General features: G+C 39.0%; 1 protein-coding gene across 4 annotated transcripts in view; it reads right to left on the bottom strand.

Annotated features, from left to right (window-relative positions):
• Nucleotides 1–11,252, bottom strand: part of MAPKAP1 (MAPK associated protein 1) — a 370,977-nt gene extending 359,725 nt beyond the window's left edge. For 3 of the 4 annotated variants that reach the window (XM_056812154.1, XM_056812155.1, XM_007474656.3), the window contains exon 1: nt 10,960–11,230. The gene's annotated coding sequence lies outside the window, so the exon portion shown is untranslated. Of the gene's footprint in view, nt 1–10,959 lie in introns of all 4 variants that reach the window. The other variant, XM_001365912.4, reaches the window with a different exon arrangement.
• Nucleotides 11,253–19,578: the final 8,326 nt, after the last annotated feature.

Genomic DNA, 19,578 nt, shown 5'->3' on the forward strand with positions numbered 1-19,578 from the left:
AATACATGGGTCGAGGGGATATGGTTGGGGATGTAGACTCTAAATGAACATCCTAATGCAAACACCAACAACATGGAAATAGATTTTGATCAAGGACACATGTAATATCCAATGAAATTGCGCATCAGCTGCGGGAAAGGTGGGGGGAAGGTGAGGGAGGGAAGTAATATAATTCTTGCAACCAAGGAATAATGTTCTAACTTGACTAAATAAACTAACTCTAAAAATTTTTTTAAATTAAAAAAATATATCCAAGTTAGTCCCTCCTTTTCTCCCGTCCTCTTGTTACTTTAAAATACCCAGGTTACTCCCTCCTTTCCTCCCCTCCTCCAGTAGAAAAAGTTATCATTTGGCAAAAAGATATATGTATATACAAGACTTCCATCTGCAAAATCCCAACAACTTATCATTCCACCTCTGATTTTAGACCTACAGCAAAAGAGAAGTCTCTCTACCTCCACCTCCACATTTCATTTTGGTACAGTTCTAATTATGAAGACGCTTTTCCTTACTCCAAGCCTAAATTTATCTCCTTGCCATTTTCCCTCAGTACTCCTACACCTGCCTCCTGGAGGCAAAGAGAACAAATCTAATCCCTCTTCAACATGAGAGTCCTTCAAATACTTGGAAAAAAATTATCAAGTACTCTAAGTAAATTTTCTCTTATTCAGCCTAAATAGTCCTTTTTCTTTAACCAATCTAATCATGAAATAGCTCTATCATCTGAGATTGAGACAGTTGAGTCAACCCCAGGCATAGTACAAATGCAGTATGGTACTCCAATCACACCCAGGAAAGGCAGTAAACTTTAACAAACAGGCAAAAAAAAAAAGCCAAAAAATAACTCTCAAATGAGCAAAAGACAGGAGAAAGGCCTGGTGCTAGAAAAATCTCAGAGAGATGACCGAAATACAAGCTCAGAAGAGGATAGCAACACAAAAATGAAAATGTGTGAAGGCCCAAAGGAAAATGTGAAAAGGATACCAAGTCTGAAATGAACTCCTGGAAGACCTATTAAAAAAAAAGAGAAAAAAAGAAATATAAAGAAACTTAGAAGAAAAAATAGAAAAGAAAATGACAGAAAAAATTAAGTTTAAAACAAAAACTTACTGAAGAAAACAGTTTCCTAGATATGATACCTCAAACAGGAAAATAACTTCCTAAAAAAGAAAGTACAAAGTCTCAAAGAAGAAAATGGCTCCCTAAAAATTGGAAGAGGACAAAGGGAAGTTAACAATTTCATGAGACATCAAGAATCAATAAAACAAATACAAAAGATGAAAAATAAAAAATGAAAAATGAAATAGCTCCATCACCATCCAGCTCACTGTTTTCTAGATGTACTCCAGTTTGCCTCCATCTTTCCTAAAATGTGATGCCTAAAACTAAACACAGAATTCTGATCAAAGGTTAACCAAAGGTGGAGGACCATAGACTTATCATCTCCCTCATTCTGGACACAGAGGCTTTTCCAATTGTTGCCCAGTGTTGAATGACAACCTATTTTTTTGCCTTTTAAGTAAATCACATTGAGCTTGCAATCCTCTGCAATCCCCAACTCTCTTTCACAGAAACTGTCCCTATCCATATTGGGAAAGTTGATTTTTTGAATCAAAGTATAGATTTAGGGGGCCCATGGCAGCTAATTTCAAATACAGGACCATCAGGATGAAGAGCAATTATATTGTGTTTTGCTTCATTTCAGAACTTCACAGCATAAATTTCAGATCAACAAGGGGCAGAAAAGAAGATAAGAAGCAGATGTGGGTTTAGCATTATTTTTTTAAAAGCCTAGACTAGCTAAATACCAACAGAAGAGACTTATTCCCAAATCTAAGCTCCTGTCATTGGAGGTCTTTTATTATACTTGATATGAGGAGATATAAGATGATCACTTGTCAGAGCTGCCACAGAACAGAGGTTCCTTTAGAGACCACCATCCTCTAATAAGCCTGTAGATAAATGTCAGGGTGTGTGTGAACTTGGGGAAAACAATTATAACTTGATTTTTATTAACCTTCACTGAAATTTAGCACTTCCTTAACTATTTAAAATATTCTGAAAAGAGTTAAATAGATTTCATCAGATTGCTAAAATGGTCTTTGTGACCAAAAAAAAAAAAAAAGTTTAAGAGCACTTGCCATAGAGATTTCATGTTTTTGGTCAAAAATTTATTGTACTGTTTCTAATATTCTAGAATTCTCTGACCTTAAGAAAATGATAACTTTTCTGTGACTCAATATATCTGTAAAATAAGAGTTAATAAACTACCTAGCCAACTTACTAAGTTTTCTCCAAACCAAATGAGCTAAATAATGTAACAATGCACAAATATAAATTAGGTCACCTCCTTTCCTTTCATTCAAAACACATCCCACTTGCACACCAAATCCACATTGTAAATCATACTTGTAATGCAAAACTAACAAGACTCTCTTCACTTTTGACATTTCATCTGTAACATTTAAGATATCACATGCATCCTCTCTTTGCTACTTCCTCTGCTAGTACTCTAAAAGAAACTCATACCTGTCAATGACATCTATAATAGTTGCCTAACCAGTCTTCCTGTCACCACTCTCTCACCACTTCAATCTATCTTCACACAGCTGCCAAAAGAATATTCCTAATGCACAGAAAGGACCATGTCACATCCTTTCTAAAAAGCTTGCAATAGCTCTCTCATGGCTAAAAAATAAAATATCAACATCTTTTCTTGGCATTTAAGATTCCCACAATCTCTCCAACCTACCTCTCTAGTCAAACTATGTGACCTTGAGCAAATCATTTAACCTCTGGGGAACCCAAGCTTTACCTAACACCTTACATTGAGAGAAGGTCCCAACCTATAGGTTGTCCCAACCATAGGAGTTTCCTTAACTAAGATTTCCCTAAATCAGAAAATCACAAGTTCCATCCCTATCCTCATATTCTTTCCCTCTTTTTTTTTAAACCCTTACCTTCTGTCCTAAAATCAATACAAGTATCAGTTCCAAGGCAGAAGAGTGGTGAGAGCAAGGCAAATGGAGGTGACTTGCCCAGAATCACACAGCTAGGAAGTGTCTGAATCCAGATTTGAATCCATGATTTCCCATCTGCAAGGCTGGCTCCCTGATCACTGAGCCATCCATCTGACCCTCCCATATTCTCCTTAAAACACATTTTACTTTCCAGCCAAATTGAAGGACTAGCTGCTCTATTCATAAGTCTAATTGCACAGGCTCCCTTGTATATTCCAACAGAATGTCTGCAATACCTGAAATATATTCCCTTTACACCTCTACCTTCTCCAAACTTTCCTGTCCTTCCCAGATGAAAGTGATCTTTCTCTTCTTATACTTTGTCTAAAATGCTCCTTTTTCCCTTTAAAGCACACTAGCTTATGTTGGATTGCAAATTTATTGTAAACTCACCAAGGACAAAGGCAATGTATTTTTTAATCTTTGTAGTCCTGTCACCCAGTGCTGGACTTTCAGATAAGTGCTTCATAAAAGTTTTTAAAGGTGAATAATCAGAAATATGTATCATAAAAATACCTCCTCTTTATAGAAACACTTCACATTATCTCACTTGAGGCTCATCTGTGAAACAGACAGTGTTGGTAATACTAACTTTATTTTACAGATTAGAACATCATGGTTCAAAGAGGTAAAGAATTACACAGCCAGAAAAATGTCTATCAGGTCATCAACTATCTTTGAACCTTTTGCGCTTTCCATCTCATCATGCATATCTCTTGATTCATTAAGATTATATATATAAATACTCAAAAATAACTAAGTAAATAAATTATTTTTTACTACCCACTTAGCTAAAGGTTAATTTTCCTTCCAAATAACAAAATACTCAAACTTTTAATACTAGTTAGAATGTCTCAACAATTTCTAAATTTACTCATGACAAAAGGTAATTTTTCTTAAATATTTCCCTTTCTCCCTCAAATGTAATGAATTTGTGCCATAATTTGAAAAACCACTGAACAAGAAGTTCAGTAAACCTGGGTTCAAGTTCCAGATTTTATACTAATAAGCTCTCATTTTCCACAACTAACTTCTACTCTCTTGGTTTTAATTTCCTCATATGTAAAGGAAGCAGATGTTCCATGTTCTAAAGTTCATCAAGATCTGAAATTCTGGGGGCAGCTGGGTAGCTCAGTGGATTGAGAGCCAGGCCTAGAGATGGGAGGTCCTAGGTTCAAATCTGGCCTCAGACACTTCCCAGCTATGTGACCCTGGGCAAGTCACTTGACCCCCATTGCCTAGCCCTTACCACTCTTCTGCCTTGGAACCAGTTCCAAGACAGAAAGTAAGGGTTTAAAAAAAAAAAGATATGAAATTCTATGACACTATTAACTTTGTTTTACTTTTAAACCCATATCTTACGTCTTAGTAACAACTCTAAGACAAAAGAGCAAGGGCTAGGCAAATAGGGTTAAGTAATTTGCCCAGGGTCATATAGCTAGGAAGTGTCTGAGGCTATATTTGAAACCAGGTTCTCGCAACTCCAGGTCTGGTGTTCTCCACTGAACCACCTCACTGCCCAAATACTATTAACTTTAATAAGACATGTGTAGCAATACACAAATACTCATAAAATTGCACTTCAAACTTAAAATATTTGTATTATCTTAAATTATCTGTCCAGTACTGAAAAAACACCTTCACCTTGTTAGAAACCTTTCCCATCCTTCAGAAGGCATGCAGTCTCTTCCAAGATGCGCTTCCTGACCTTAACCAAAGTGATCTCTCCCTCATACACAATGGAGCACTTTGTCCATTCCTTTCTAAAACACCTGCCAAACTTTGTCATATTAATAGTTGCATACACAACATATCTACTAATGGTAAACTTTTTAAAATTGGGACAGGGTTCTAACAATGATATTTATCTCAAAATGCCCTCTGGTACATAATAGGTCCACATTTTGCTGCCATGCTTTCCCTCTGATACTACACTTTCTACCTATGGAAATTCCAGCAACCACTATGAGAATGGTGCTGTTTGGCAATAAATCTAACTATCCCTGCCACCTAACCATACCACCTTCCTGTCAGGTATGCTTCTACACCATCATGGCTGACTAACCCTACCTTCCCCTTCACCTCGTGCCCTGAGAACAATAATTACTATCAAACAACATCTCCATCACTTCTAGAATGGAAACATCAACAATGAATTGCCCTATCGCTCCACTGACCATTCCTGACTTCACCATGCCTAGACCACTATTCCTCAAATGAACTACTTTTATTCCAATGTAAATTCCTTGAGGGAAGAGATTATCTTTTTTGTATCTGCATCCCCAACTCTCAGCACACAGAAAGTGCTTAATAAACTTTTCACTTATTTATTCATTAATACAATCATACATTAATACATTTGCTAGTGAATGAAGGGTCCCAAAGATATCAATGTATTTAAAATGTGAAGGATTAAAGCTAGGACCTGAGAAATACCTCTTTAGTTGGACATTGAAGACTCCACAAACTGGCCTCTAACTCCTCCAAACCAATTTCCCATTACTACATTAAAGGAATCCTTCACCCATCCCACTCCAAACTAGTCTATTCAGTGTTCCTTGAACATGTCAATTGGTCCCATCTTTGCTTGCACAATCCTCCCTACTTGTAAAGCCTACTCTCCTCTTTGTTGCATTACTTAATTCCTTAACGATACTGCTCTTTTTCTATTAAGTCTATTTCTTGAAAGAAGCCTTCCCTAATTTCTGTAGAAGTAGAACCTATTACCTTGTATACTTTACATTGATAGCGTGGTATATTATAAAGAGCATTACTTAAGAGTCATAAAAACATTGAATTCCACCTATGACCCACTGTGAACCCTTGGGCCAGAAACAACCTCTATGAACCTGTTTCATCATCTATAAAATAGGGATAATATGTATATATCATTTTAAAAATTAGAGCCATCTGTCAAGAACTCTTTTCTCCTCCATTTCACATACCTCTGACAATTACCCTTCACTATCTCCTTTTCTCCAGTTTCTGAAGACAAAGTAACTCTTCTGCTTGTCAAGGCCAACTCTATCTATACCCTTGATCCCACACTTTCCCATCTTGTCTAGTTTCCCCTCACAATCATCTGTGCTGTTTCAATTCTCCAAAGTCTCTCTACATTCTAACTCCTTCTCTGCACAGTGCCTTGTCTATCATGCCTACCAACAGGATCATAGTTTCCCCATTCAATAGGAAATCCTCATGAAATTCTACCTTGGCTGCTAACTCTTTCCTTCCAAACACCATTCCTCTTTCAAACTACCATTTTTACTATCAAGAGCACTATCATCCTTCCAGTCACCTAAGTTTATAACCTAAGTTTCAGCTTTGACCTTGTCAATTCTTGCATGAACTATATAGCAAAAGTCTTCTAACTGCAATCTCCAAACTTCTGTCTACTCCAATCCCTTCTCCACAAAGCTGCCAAAGTGATTTTCCTAAATCAGGCCTGACCATGTCACTCTCCTAATCAAGATACTACAATGGTACATATAGCATCCATTTTTTTTTAAATTTTGCATTTAAAGTTCTCCACAACCTGTCCCCTTCTAACACATTAAGTCTTTCTACATGTTTTCTAGTCCAGCCTCAATGGCCTTTTTGATCCTCAAACAAAACCTTCCATCTTCTCTTTCAGTACTTTTTCATTGGCTATTCCCCCTTCCTGGAATGCCTTCCCTTTTCACCTCTGCCTTAATCCTCTAAGAAAATTCAACAAAGCCCCACTTCATACAGGCAGTCTTCCCAGCCTTCTCCTTCTATCTACTCTATATTTGTTGTGTAGGTTTGGTTTTAACATATCTGTGTGTGTGTACAGGGAGTGTTCCAAAAGTCTTAATACAGTTTTCAAGCTATTAAAGAGGCAGTTAGGTGGAGCAATGGATTAAGAGGTTGGTTTAGGTTGGTCAAGAAGATCTGAGTTCAATCTATGCTCAGATGCTTACTAGATGTATAACTCTGGGCACGCTGCTTAAATCTCTGTCTTCCTCAGTTTCCTCAACTGTAAAATGAGGATAATAATACTACCCATCTCCCAAAATTGTGCTGATCAAATGAAATATCTGTAAAGTGTTTATAGTATTTGGCACATATTAGGCACTTAATAAATGCTTGTTTCTTTCCCTTCCCTTTAAAGCTTAACAATGAATACTAAAACTTTGTGTGTGTATTCTTGATGACAAGATCTCTTTTTCTTGTATACCCAGTCCTTTAGGACAGTGACTGGTCCCCAGTAAATGTTTAATAAAAGTATTCTGAATGAATGTCTGATTAGTACCACACTCACAGGCCTGAGGTGAAGATCAAATGTATATAAATTGTACTTTAATGCTTAAAGTATTATATAAATGTCAGCTATTTTTATGTATTATTTTATACATATGTGTACTGGCTTCTCAACTAGACAGTAAGCCCTATAAGGAAAAGAATAATCTTATATGGCAATAACTAGCACAGAGGCCTGCAAAGATGAGGATCAAGAAATGTTTGTGAATAACAATGATAAATATTTCCCTATAAAACATTAAGAGTCACTAAAAGGGTACAGATTTCAGTGTCATTTTTGCTACTATGAAATAGTACTGTTTTACTGAGATGTAGAAAAGACTCAGAGGAAGAGCTAAAAGGGATCTTAGAATATAAGACACAGTTGGAAGTGTCTTTAGAACACAGTATTTTAGAACACAAAATACAGAATGTTAAGGACCTTGTGGCTATCATATAATCCTATCAATATAGAGATGTGGGAACTGAAAGCAAAGGTGAAATGACTTGCCTAGGAACATATAATCATCATGTGGCAAAGCTGGGACTCAAAGTCAGGTCTCCAAGTCCACTGCTATTCTATTAAAATATTCTCACTCTTCTCTACTTTCTCTTTCTTAGGACTAAAATAATAAGAGCTTCTAGTTGCATGCATTTTAAGATTTACAAAAGGAATTCACAAAGACAGACCTTTCCAGGCTTTTGTGACCATAGGCAAATTACTTGACCCAAATTGCCAGGCTTACTACTCTTCTACCTTAGAAATGATATTCAATATGGATTCTAAGACAAACGGTAAGGATTTTTTAAATTAAAAAAACAAAGACAGACCTCCATGACAGGCAATGTAAGTTCCACACACCCCCCCCCTTCCTCTACTTTACAGATATAAACCATTTAAAGAAAATTGTGGCTTGAAGAAATGATTTTCAAAGACTTCACAGACAATAATGTGGCTATGAGTGTATAATCCCCATTATACATAACTGATAACTAAAATATAGTAAATATTAATGGTGTGATTTTAATACTATATGTGTGCAAATATCTGCAACAGAACAGCTTTCTAAATGTGTTAGTACTTAAAAAGCTGCCCGGGGAGGAGGCCCTGGTTGTTTGTGGGGGTTTTTTAAGCTGTTGGGAGGGGAGGGGGCTAAAGAATGAAAACAAGAGGCTGAACAAAAACTTTTTGAAATACAACAAATTAAAATCAGAATTTATTCCGAAATTTTACCCAGTAAGTAGGGGGAAAAAAAAAGGAAAGTTGGCTCCTTCTAAAAGTCTTAAATTTTAAATTGCTTTTCACCTGCGAGTTGGCCAGCAGGTGATGACTGGAAAAATAGCTCACAACAACTATCTTTTAAAGTATGGTAGGTTTGTAATTGAAATTAGTAGAGGAAGTACTCAGAAAAAAAATCATGGAGCAATGAAGTAAAGTATTCTTTGGTCACAGGAATACAAGATGTCCCAAGTCTGCACTAAGACTTTCAGGACATCCTGTATATATACAGAAGACTGTAGGTTCTAAGGACCCTCCCTCTAACATTATACATTATGAGGTACCTTCCTACACTAACATGTTATATTCTATACTCCCTTCCAATTTAAATTCAACAATTATTTATTGTGCATCTATATGCAAGATACTGTGTTAAAAGCACTTGGAATATTAAGATCAAACCTAAGACATCCCTGACCTCAAGCTTTCATTCTATGGGAAAGAAACACAATGATTTAAAGTTTTGCAATGCACTTTGCATATATACTACTTACAATGTGAAATAAAAAGTATAACAAAGTAATGCAAAGTAATTTTGAGAAGACAGTAGTAACAAGGAAGAGGATGAGGAAAAGCAGATAGAGGTAACACCTAGGCTGTGCTCTGAAAGAAGCTAAGGACTCTAGAAGGCTAAGGTGAGAGAGCCTATTGCAGAGGAGAGATAGGGGATGACCTCAACAAAAACAAAACACCTGACATAGGAAATAAAAATCAGGTATGGGGAATAGTTAACAAGCAGGGTGATTTGATTGTAACAAAGTGTATGTGAAGGGCAGTAAAAGAAAGGTTAAGTGAGAACCAAGAATTAGTCTTGACTCTATGATGATGTTTCCCTGCTTCAACCCAGTCTGTACCACAACTCTCATATCTTAAGCTTAGCTAATTATCTTTTCCCAAAATGCTCCCCTTTTATGAATATCCCTTTTACTATAGAAGGTACCACCAAGCCTCCCACTTATCCAGACTGAAAATCTTCAACTCTTCACTCCCCTCCCTAATTCCTTCCCATTCTATCTTCCTCACATTTCTCCTATATGTCTCCTTTTCTTTTCTGACTGCTACCAACCAGGTGCTGGTACCCATCATCTCAACCTGGACTAATGCAATAGTCTTCTAGTTGCTCTTCTTGTCTGAAAACTCTCCCTACTCCAGTGCATCTTCCACTTAGCTGTCAAATTGATCTTCCTAAGCAAGGCCCAGGTCACCTACCTATTTAAGAAACTCTAGCTACCTATTACCTCCTGGATAAAATACAAAACCTTGTCTGGCCTTTAAAACCCTTTACAATGTGGCTCCTTCCTACCTTTCCAGCCTTATTACTCTTTATTCCCTTCCATATAGTCTAAAGTCCAGTAACACTGGCCTTTTTGTTTCCTCTCACAAGACAATACATCTCCAACTACAGGTGTCTTCACTGGCTGGCCTCCATCCCTGGAACTCTCCTCTCTCCTACCTCATTTATGCCTCATTATATCTATGCCTTCATTAGTTTGAGGTTAAGAAACTCCCAACTTTTGCAAAATGCTTTTTCAGTCTTCAATCCTGGTCCCTTCCTTCTAATATTATCTCCAATTTACGCTCTATAGATCTTGTATGTATATGGTTGGTTGTATGTTGTCTTACTCATTAGAATGTAAGCTCTAAGAGGTCAGGAATTATTTTGTCTTTCTTTGTACCTAAGCACTTGGCCCAGTGGTTGGCATTTAATATGGATTCAGTAATTGCTTGATTTGACTGTCAAGTTACTCTGATACACTGAAACATACTAGCCTGCATTCACTGTCGTTCCACCCAGAAGTGGGTCCATCCACATCCTCCTCAAAATACAACGGGGAAGCAAAAAAGCATTTATATAGTGCCTTCCATGAACTGGTCACTCTGCTAAGCGCTTTGGACAAATATTGTCTCATTTGATTCTCACAACAACCCTGCAAGGTAGAAATTCTTATTATCCCCATTTTATAGATAAGGAAACTGAGACAAACAGAAGTTTAGTGTAGGCTGGTGTCCAGCACCCAAAAGGCCGAGGAGGAGGAAGAGGAGGAAGAGGAAGAGGAGGCGGCGGCGATGGCGGCGGCGCCGCCACCACCACCACGCGCCTGTGGAAGGGAAAAAGGCTCCAAGAACTTCCTGAGGGTCAGAAAAAACAGGGTTGCTCCCAATGCAAGGAGCGAGGGTGATACTGCGAGTAACCCTATTCGCTCCTCCCAACGGATGAGAAGGAGCGGGCACCTACGCCAAGTCAGGCCCACCCCCTAACTGGCCGCTCTGCATGTAAGTTGAGGACACCAGGGTCCTTACGCCGTTCCCCTCCCCCACCCCCGCCGACGGGGAGGAGGGCAAAGGCACTAGCCCCTTCCCCGGATGGCCCCAAGGCTCCCTCTGCACTTTCACACTTACTGGAATCCTCGGGGCAGGGGAGCGGGTGGGAGGAGGGTCGATATCTGGGCCGGGGCCCTCCTCCCAGGACCGGTCCGCTCCACTTTCCGGGGCTCGCCCCCTGCCCCAAGTCAGGCTCGGACCGGCCCCGCCGCCCCTGCTGCCTGAGCCACAGCTCAGAAGCTCGGGCACAGCGCTGTGCCCCGGAACCGCATCCCTGGCTTCCCTGTGCCACCCCAAACTCGACCCTGTTTCACCCCGGGTGGCCGCACCGGAAGTCACACTGAAGTCCGTTGTGCGCAAGCTCCAGCAGTGAAGGCTGAAAGCCGCTCCTTCCTCTAGCGGTGACCCAGATCGGCGCTTGGGTTCTGCGCATGTGCCACTAACCTGGGCGCTTCTGTCTGAGTTCCTTGGTTGTTTCTGATCTGACAGGTGATCGTTGGACAAGAGCTTATGGCATCACAGATTTAGGGATAGAAGAAATATGGAATTAATCTAATTCATCTAGAGATTCAACAAGTTCTGTTTCTATTACTCAGAAGCTCCCTGTTGTCCCATTCCTTAAGTTTTTGCATCTCAAGACTAACCTCTTTAGAATCTTAAAAAGTATTGAGGATCTCAAAACCCTTTTTTTTAATATGGTTTATATCATTATTTATTGCATTAGAAATTAAAAGTGATGCATTTTTAAATAATTATTATTGATTTTTAAATATTGATAGCAAATCAATTACGTTAGCATAAATATGAAAATAACTTCAACTAAGCAAGAAATAGAATGCCATTGTTTCACATATTTTAGCAAATCTTTTTAATGTCTTGCTTAAAAGAAGACCGCCAGATTCATATTCCTTGCATTCAATCTGTTTCAATATATTGCTTTGGTTAAAATGTATGAAGAAATCCAGTCTCACACAAATATGTAGCTTAAAAAGGTAGTAGTTTAATAGGAAAATCATATCTTAGTATTATTATGGAAGTACTTTTGACCTTACAGACACTTTATCCCTGGACATACTTTGAAAATTCCTGGTCTAGGAGTATATCCAATGTCACACATGCAGTTAAATGGCTGAATATTGTTTTGAACCCACATTCTCTGATTTCCCAACTAGAGTTCTTAACATAAGTACCTTAATTGCAGATAGGAGATAAACTTTCATACTTGTAAGCTGTCCAAGCTTTGTCTCCTCTATTATGCTGGTGAGGGATGGGGAGAATGGAGGGACAGGAAAAGAAGATGGGGATAGAGACAAGATGGAAACTACTACTTCCCAGTTTTACTCATGTTGCTTTCTTCCCAGAGTCTTTTCCTTCAGCAACCTGAAATGCGGTTGACATCTTCCATCTTTTCTCTTGAAATTGGAGGCCAGAAGTGCCAAAGAGATAGAAACAAAAGGACTCAAATGATCACTCAAAGAAAATTCTAAAAGAAGTGAAGAACCTTCTCTATCCTGATCTTGAAAACTCCATCTAATTCATCACATAATCAAGGGACATTTTATCTCCATCAATAAGTAAAGAGAATCTCATAGTGTGGGCTTTGGGACTGTGATTTGTCTCTAGCATTTCCTCCCACCCTTCTCCAAAGGAGACTGACTTTTGGTCTTCCTGGAAACAGGTTGAGGTTAGAAACTAGCCACCACTCTACTCTTTTCAGAAACAGGTGGGATACTGAGATAAAATTATATCCATAGTCTAGGACAGTAATGGCAAACATTTTAGAGATGGTGTGCTGGCCCCACAAATCCTACCCCCCCCAGAACAAGTGCCATGCCCTCCCCCCCCCCAGAGATGTAGTGCCCTGTTACAAATGTATCAGTCACCTTCAAAAAAAACTTTTCAGTGAGCTCTCTATTTTTTATATTATAAAATACAAACTTCTGATTTTTTCCTTCCTGACCTACCATCTGAGTAAAACCTACCTTAACAGCTTTATTTAAAGCTCCTAATCTTCTTCTATTCTACTTTTTGATTGTTTGATTGAAAATACTAAGAAAATACTAAGAAATTTTAAGCTATCATATTTATCCCAGGGCATGTTCTGCCCTCTCCTGACTCCATGTTTGGTTCTGACATTCTGTGATTAGGTCTACTTCATGTCAGAAACAGTTTGATTCCTCCTATCATATAAGAAGATGAATAGTTTACATCTGAGAAGCCTGGTGTCTCTAACACCAGGTCTCTTTCCATTACAGCACACTACATTTTGGACAAATATTTTTTGATGACATGACTACTAGGTTTGTTCTATCAACTAAACAATTAGAAAATATTCATGTGCCAGACACAAGGTGAAGCATGCGGGATGCAAAGGGGGAAGATAACAAGTAGATATTCAAATACATAGAGAATAAATACAAGTGGCAAAATACAAAATCTCTTGGGAGGAAGGGTACTAGCTCTTGAGAGGGGGATCAAAATAGGCTTTAATTTAGAAGAAAGTACTTGTGTTGCATCATAAAGCAAGGAAGGAATTCTTTGAGGAAGAAGGAAGCTGTACATTACAAAATGAACAGCTTCCTTCTTCCTCACCTGTCTGCAGACTCATGAAATATTCCATGAGTCTGCAGAAAGATTAAGGCCAGGTTGTAAAGGGCTTTAAAAACTAATCACTTATCACTTTTGATGCTAGAAGCAGTAGTGGCACACTACTATAAATCTAGTAGGTGAGTGGCCTATTCAGATCTGCCCTTAAGGGAAACCATTTTATAGCAGAGTATAGATTGGACTAGAGTAGTGTAATCTTGAAATTTCTCAGACTTGTGAATGTTAAAAATTTCCACATTGAGGAATCCTCCATTGGAACAAATTCCCTACTGGAAACATTCCCCATTTTGATGTGAGAACTCACCAGGATCAGAAATGGGAGGACCTCTACTCCACCCTTACTTAAGACTGCTTTAGGGGAGAAGACTCCTTGCTAAACAATGAAAGTACTTGGACCCATGCTTATAATAAGGCAAGGAGTTCTTTGAGCCATGCCTGTTTTTTAGAATTGATACAATGGGATGCTAGGTACCTAAAAGGGTCGGGCAAGTTTTCTCTTAATGAGATTAGTCGACTCAGCTGTGTTTTCTCTGGTTCAGACTTACTGAGGAGATTAGTCGACTTAGCAGGAATTCAGATGGGCTGATCACGAAGTTGGTGATAAAACCCTCAAAAGACTTTTGTGAAATCTCTTTCCTTTATCTTTTTGCTTTATTACTTGCCTATCAGTCAGTTTTGTTTTCTGTTTTAACTTGGCTTCAAAACTACAGCTGCAAGAATGGGTGAGTAAAAAACCTTTTTGATTCTCCTTAAATTAAGCTGTTTTAGATCTTAGCAACAGGGCCCTAAGGTCCTGGCTAGCAACTGCCTAAATTAGGACTAGAAAAACCTGGGAAAACTTTTTGGCCTTGTCCTGCTTCTCACGTGTTTACTTTAGAAATATGGGGTTACAAACAGTTCAGAACTTAGTTAACAACTGGAGTTTCAGTAAATACTTTGTTCTTTTCTTAGAACAAGCATTGGTCTGCAGCTTACTTAACAGCTGGCTCATCAGGCCCATGACCAATCTTATAAATATAGAATTCCTTGTCTCTCTGAAAGAGCTCATCCCATGGAACTTATGGCAAAATCAAATCAACATACTACTTTCCCCTGAGTTTTTGATTGTTGTAATTTTAATATTGTATTTCCTTGAAGAACTCAATTCTCAGTCAAACCAACTAATTGCTCCCTCTAATATTCAACAAATTGAAGAAATAAATACTCGACAGGAGCTTATAGAGGAAAGTCAGGGAGAGATTGTAACTTTTATAAGAAGCATTAACAGAGAGTTAAAAACATTATCAGAATCTCTGTCCCCCCCTGCTTCTAACGAACCCACCCCTCCCCCTGCCCCCTCAGCCTCAGAAAACCGACCGACTCCTCCCACTGCTCATGCTTCCGACCCAACAAAATCAACTCTAAGTTCACACCCTACCTGTACTTCTGATCTTAATCCCTCTACTTCACACCTTACTGATTCCTCCAATCCAAACACCTCTGTATCCTTTCACACTTCTTCCTTGGCTCCTCCTTCTCATCCTACACAATCCACTTTAAGTTCACATTCCAACCTAAATTCACACCCTACCTCTGGATTTTCTGGTACCATGGGACAAAAACAAACCCTTCCTTTTAATGTGCCCAACTCTTCTATTTCTCAGACTTACCCAATTGAAAATGGAGCAAGAAGCCTAGAAACAGGAGTACCAAATAATTCAGATAGCTTATTTCCTTTAAGGGAAGTACCCACATTTAATAAGAATGGAAACTTGGTATCTGTAAGACATCATACACCTTTTACCCCTGAGGATTTAAAAAATTGAAGGAAGATATGCCATCATTTGAGGACGAACCAATATTAATTATTAAAAAATTAGAGAACGTATTCAGAACTTTTGACCCCACTTGGTTGGATGTTGAGAATATATTAGAAGCATTATTGACAAAGAGAAAGAAAAATAATATCGTCTCTCTGGCTAATGAAAAGCGAGGTAGAAGAGGACATTATTGGCCAACTGAAGATCCACATTGGAACCCCAATGGTGAACTAGATTACATAAAACTAAACCAGGCCAGAGAAGCATTATTGACAGCCATGAGAGCTTTCTATGATAGACCTGAAAAATGGTCAAAATTTGAAAAAACCCGACAACATATTGATGAAACACCCTCCCAGTTTATGGACAGACTTATTGACATAGGGAATATATATATGGACCTTGATTTATCCAGAGAAAGAGACATTAGACAAATACATAGGCAATTTGCTAAGAATTGTTCTTCAGTGGTAAAAGACTACTTTAGAACTAGCTGTCCTAATTGGGACTCTATGGACCTCAATGAACTGAGGAGAGTAGCAACCTATGTTTATAAAGGTCGTGTAAAAAGACCTGAGGAAGATGATACATCAGTGGAAGATTTAAAGAAAGAAATTGAAATGTTGAGGAGACAATTGAAAAATAAGGGAGAGACTATAGCCCCTTTGCGGGAATTCACAAATAAATCAGTAACTTGCCACTTCTGTGAGAAGAAGGGCCACAAGATGATGGAATATAGAACCTTTCTTAAGATGATTGGAAGGAATACACAGTTTAATAATAGCTTTAGAAATAATAACTAGAAATTATGCTAATGGTCATAGAAACCAGAACAACTATAATGATGATAATGGTCATAGAAACCAGAATTCTAGAAATTTTAGAAATTATAATAATGACTATGGAAATAACTATAATGAATACAGAAATAAGAACTTTAGAAACCAGAATTATAGAAATAGGAATTGGGAAAATAATGACAATGCTCCAAATGAAGAAAATGATAATACCAACAACAAAATATAAGAAATGGAGCTCGTCCAAAAAATAGTCGAGGTGCCCTTCAGGGGGGTGCCCAAGGAATATCCCAAACACAATGATGGCATCTGGAGGGGGGGCTGGGGCACAGGAATCAGAGGATATAACCTTTGAATTTCCAGACCCTAATGTCCTACTACCCGTTGTCCCTATCCACTACCCTCCCCATACTAATGAACCCCATGTTACCTTAAAGGTGGGTAACACTTATTATGATTGACTATTAGACACTGGAGCTACCAGGTCTGTGTTGAAGAATGTACCAGATTTAAATTGTTATTCCATTGATTCACAAAGTGTAGTGGGAGTATCAGGAATACCCCAAAGAGTTGAAAAACTTGCCCCTAGAATGGTGTCTGTAGGACCCCTAGAGGTACAACATTCCTTTCTTTTCATGCCTGACTCCCCTTTAAATTTGCTGGGGAGAGACCTTCTATGCAAACTCAGAGCCACAATAACTTGTTCACCAGATGGTTCTTTATCATTGGAAGTACCAGAGGAATCTTTAAATTTGCTCCCTGTACTTCTCTCGGAAAACCAGGAGGCAAAAGAGCCTTCCACTTTTGAAATACCTAAGGATATACCGGAGTCTCTTTGGGCCACATCTTCTTCCAATGTAGGCTTACTTAAATCTGCTGTTCCTGTGCAGATAAAAACTAAATCTAGCCCACCTCCTTCCATCCCTCAGTATCCCTTCTCAAAGGAGGCAATTGAGGATATTACACCAGTTATTAACTCATTAATAGAACAGGGAATAATAATCCCTTGCAAATCTGAATACAACACGCCTATCCTTCCAGTTAAAAAACCAAAAAGAGGGCCCGATGGCAATCACCTCTATAGATTCGTACAGTATCTGAGGGCAGTGAATAATCACGTTATAAAGAGACACTCCATAGTTTCTAACATAAATACTATTATTTCCTCTATTCCTAGCACAGCTACATACTTTACAGTAGTAGACTTGTGTTCAGCTTTCTTTTCCATACCTATACATGAGAACTCCAGGCATATTTTTCCTTTTACCTGGAAGGGCTCACAATATTCATGGAGTCTGCTGCCACAGGGTTATGTGGAAAGTCCGAGTTTATTTGAGCAAATTTTGAGCCAAGACACAGGCAATATAACATTTTAAAAGAGCAAATTAATCAAATATGTAGATGATCTACTCTTGGCTTCAGCAGATGCAGAAACATGTCAAGAAGATAGCAAACACCTTCTTTTGGAATTGTACAAAAGAGGACATAAAATCTCGAAGGATAAAGTTCAGTGGTGTCTCCCTAAAGTAGAATATTTGGGATTCATCCTGACTGCGGGTGCTTGTTATATTTCTCCAAAACGAATTGAGAATATTCAAAATTTAAGTGCTCCTACTATTAAGAAGCAGTTGAGAGCAATTTTAGGAACAACAGGGTTTTGCAGACAATGGATTCCTTGCTATGGAGAAATTACTAAACCCCAAAAGCATTAACAAAGGATTTGGTTCCTGAAACCCTCAAATTAGAGCCTGAACACTTGTCAGCTCTATCCGATCTAAAAAAGGCTATCCTGTCTGCCCCTGCTCTAGGCATCCCAGATGACAACAAGCCATTTACTTTGTATGTGCATGAGTGAAGAAAAGTAGCTTCTGGCATGTTAACTCAGACTTTGGGACCTTCTCAGCTCCCAATTGCTTATTATTCTGCTCAACTGGACCCAGTAGAAGCAGGAGCACCACCATGTCTTAGAGGAGTAGCTGCTACAGCCTTACTGGTAACAAAAACTATTGATTTAGTATTGGGATGTCCATTAACAATAATGTGCCCACATGAAGTAGAGGCATTGTTGATAAAATATAGAACACAGGCATTCTCGGATCAGAGAATTACAAGATATGAAATAACCTTATTAAATAGTGAAAACATTACTTTAAAACGTTGTACTACTCTTAACCCTGCTGCCTTGCTTCCAGATTTACCAACTATTTTAAATATAACAGTTTATGCCTCTAACTCTTTTAAATATTACAGTTTATCTGTTCCCCAGGCATCCTTGCTTAAGGCAAATCTTGTGGTGAGTGATAAAAAACTGACTGATTCTCTCTCTCTTAAGACTCAGGTCTAGGCCATGTTGGCTTAAGGCCCTTCATACTTATACCCTTTTTCTCTCTCTCTCTTTCTTTGATTACTCATTGTTTTGTTAATTAAAATCTCTATAAAACCCAGTTGACTCAAGATGGAGGCTTAGAGAAAGCTAAAGTTCAGATCTCCGGAAAACGCTTCCCGACCGATCTCAAACTATAAGCTCCTAAGGTGCCGAAATTCAAGATGATCAACAGCATAGACCCTGGGAATCCTCCTCCTGGACCTGGACCTGGATCAGAAGGTACGGCCCCCCTCAAAAGCCAGAACCCGAGATCACTCGGACCTAAGGGGTAGGAGCACAGAGTCCAAGGCTCTGGGAAGCCGCAGCCCCGCCCGGCTCAGAGAGCCGGGTCTTCTAAAACAACAACAACCCTCAGGGCCTTCTATCCGAGTCCCAGTGAAAGTCACTGCCCTCAGAGCTCCCCCCGCAGAGAGCAGGCTTGTCTGAAACAACAGCAACCCTCAGGGCGGGCAAGACAGCCTCACGGGCTGGATCCTGCTATCCAAGTCTCAGTGAAAGTCACTGCCCTCGGAGCTCCTGGAAGCCACAGCCCATCCCCCCGCAGGCCAAGGAAACAGCCTCATGGCCAGCTATTCTGAAGGCAACTTCCGGAAAGCAACCCGACCCAGAGAGCCGGGGGAGAGTGTGGCCTCCTGGTCCGACACTTCCACTCCAGTTCCAGTGAGGCATACTCAATTTAACCCAGGGAAACCTCATAGAACCGACAATCTGCCCAGGACTAAAGCCTCTGAACACCAGACAGAGATAAGAAAAGCTAATCCTCCACATTCAGAGACGGCAAACTCCACAGAAGCACAGAAGCCCCAAAATACCAAGAAAAATAAGAAGAAAGGGGCATCTTTGGACACATTCTATGGAGCCAAAATACAAAATACAGAGGAGATAGAAGATATATAAGAAAATGCTCCAAAATCTTCCAAAGGAAATGGAAACTCTCCACAAACCCATGAAGAATTTGGATCAGAAATGACCAAATGACAGATCTGGAAAATAGAGGGAGAAGAGATAATTTAAGAATAATTGGACTCCCAGAAAAGCCAGAAATAAACACCAAACTGGACATGGTGATACAAGATATAATCAAAGAAAATTGCCCAGAGATTCTAGA

The sequence above is a fragment of the Monodelphis domestica genome, chromosome 1 (genome assembly GCF_027887165.1).
Source record: "Monodelphis domestica isolate mMonDom1 chromosome 1, mMonDom1.pri, whole genome shotgun sequence".
Classification (NCBI taxonomy): Eukaryota; Metazoa; Chordata; class Mammalia; order Didelphimorphia; family Didelphidae; genus Monodelphis; species Monodelphis domestica.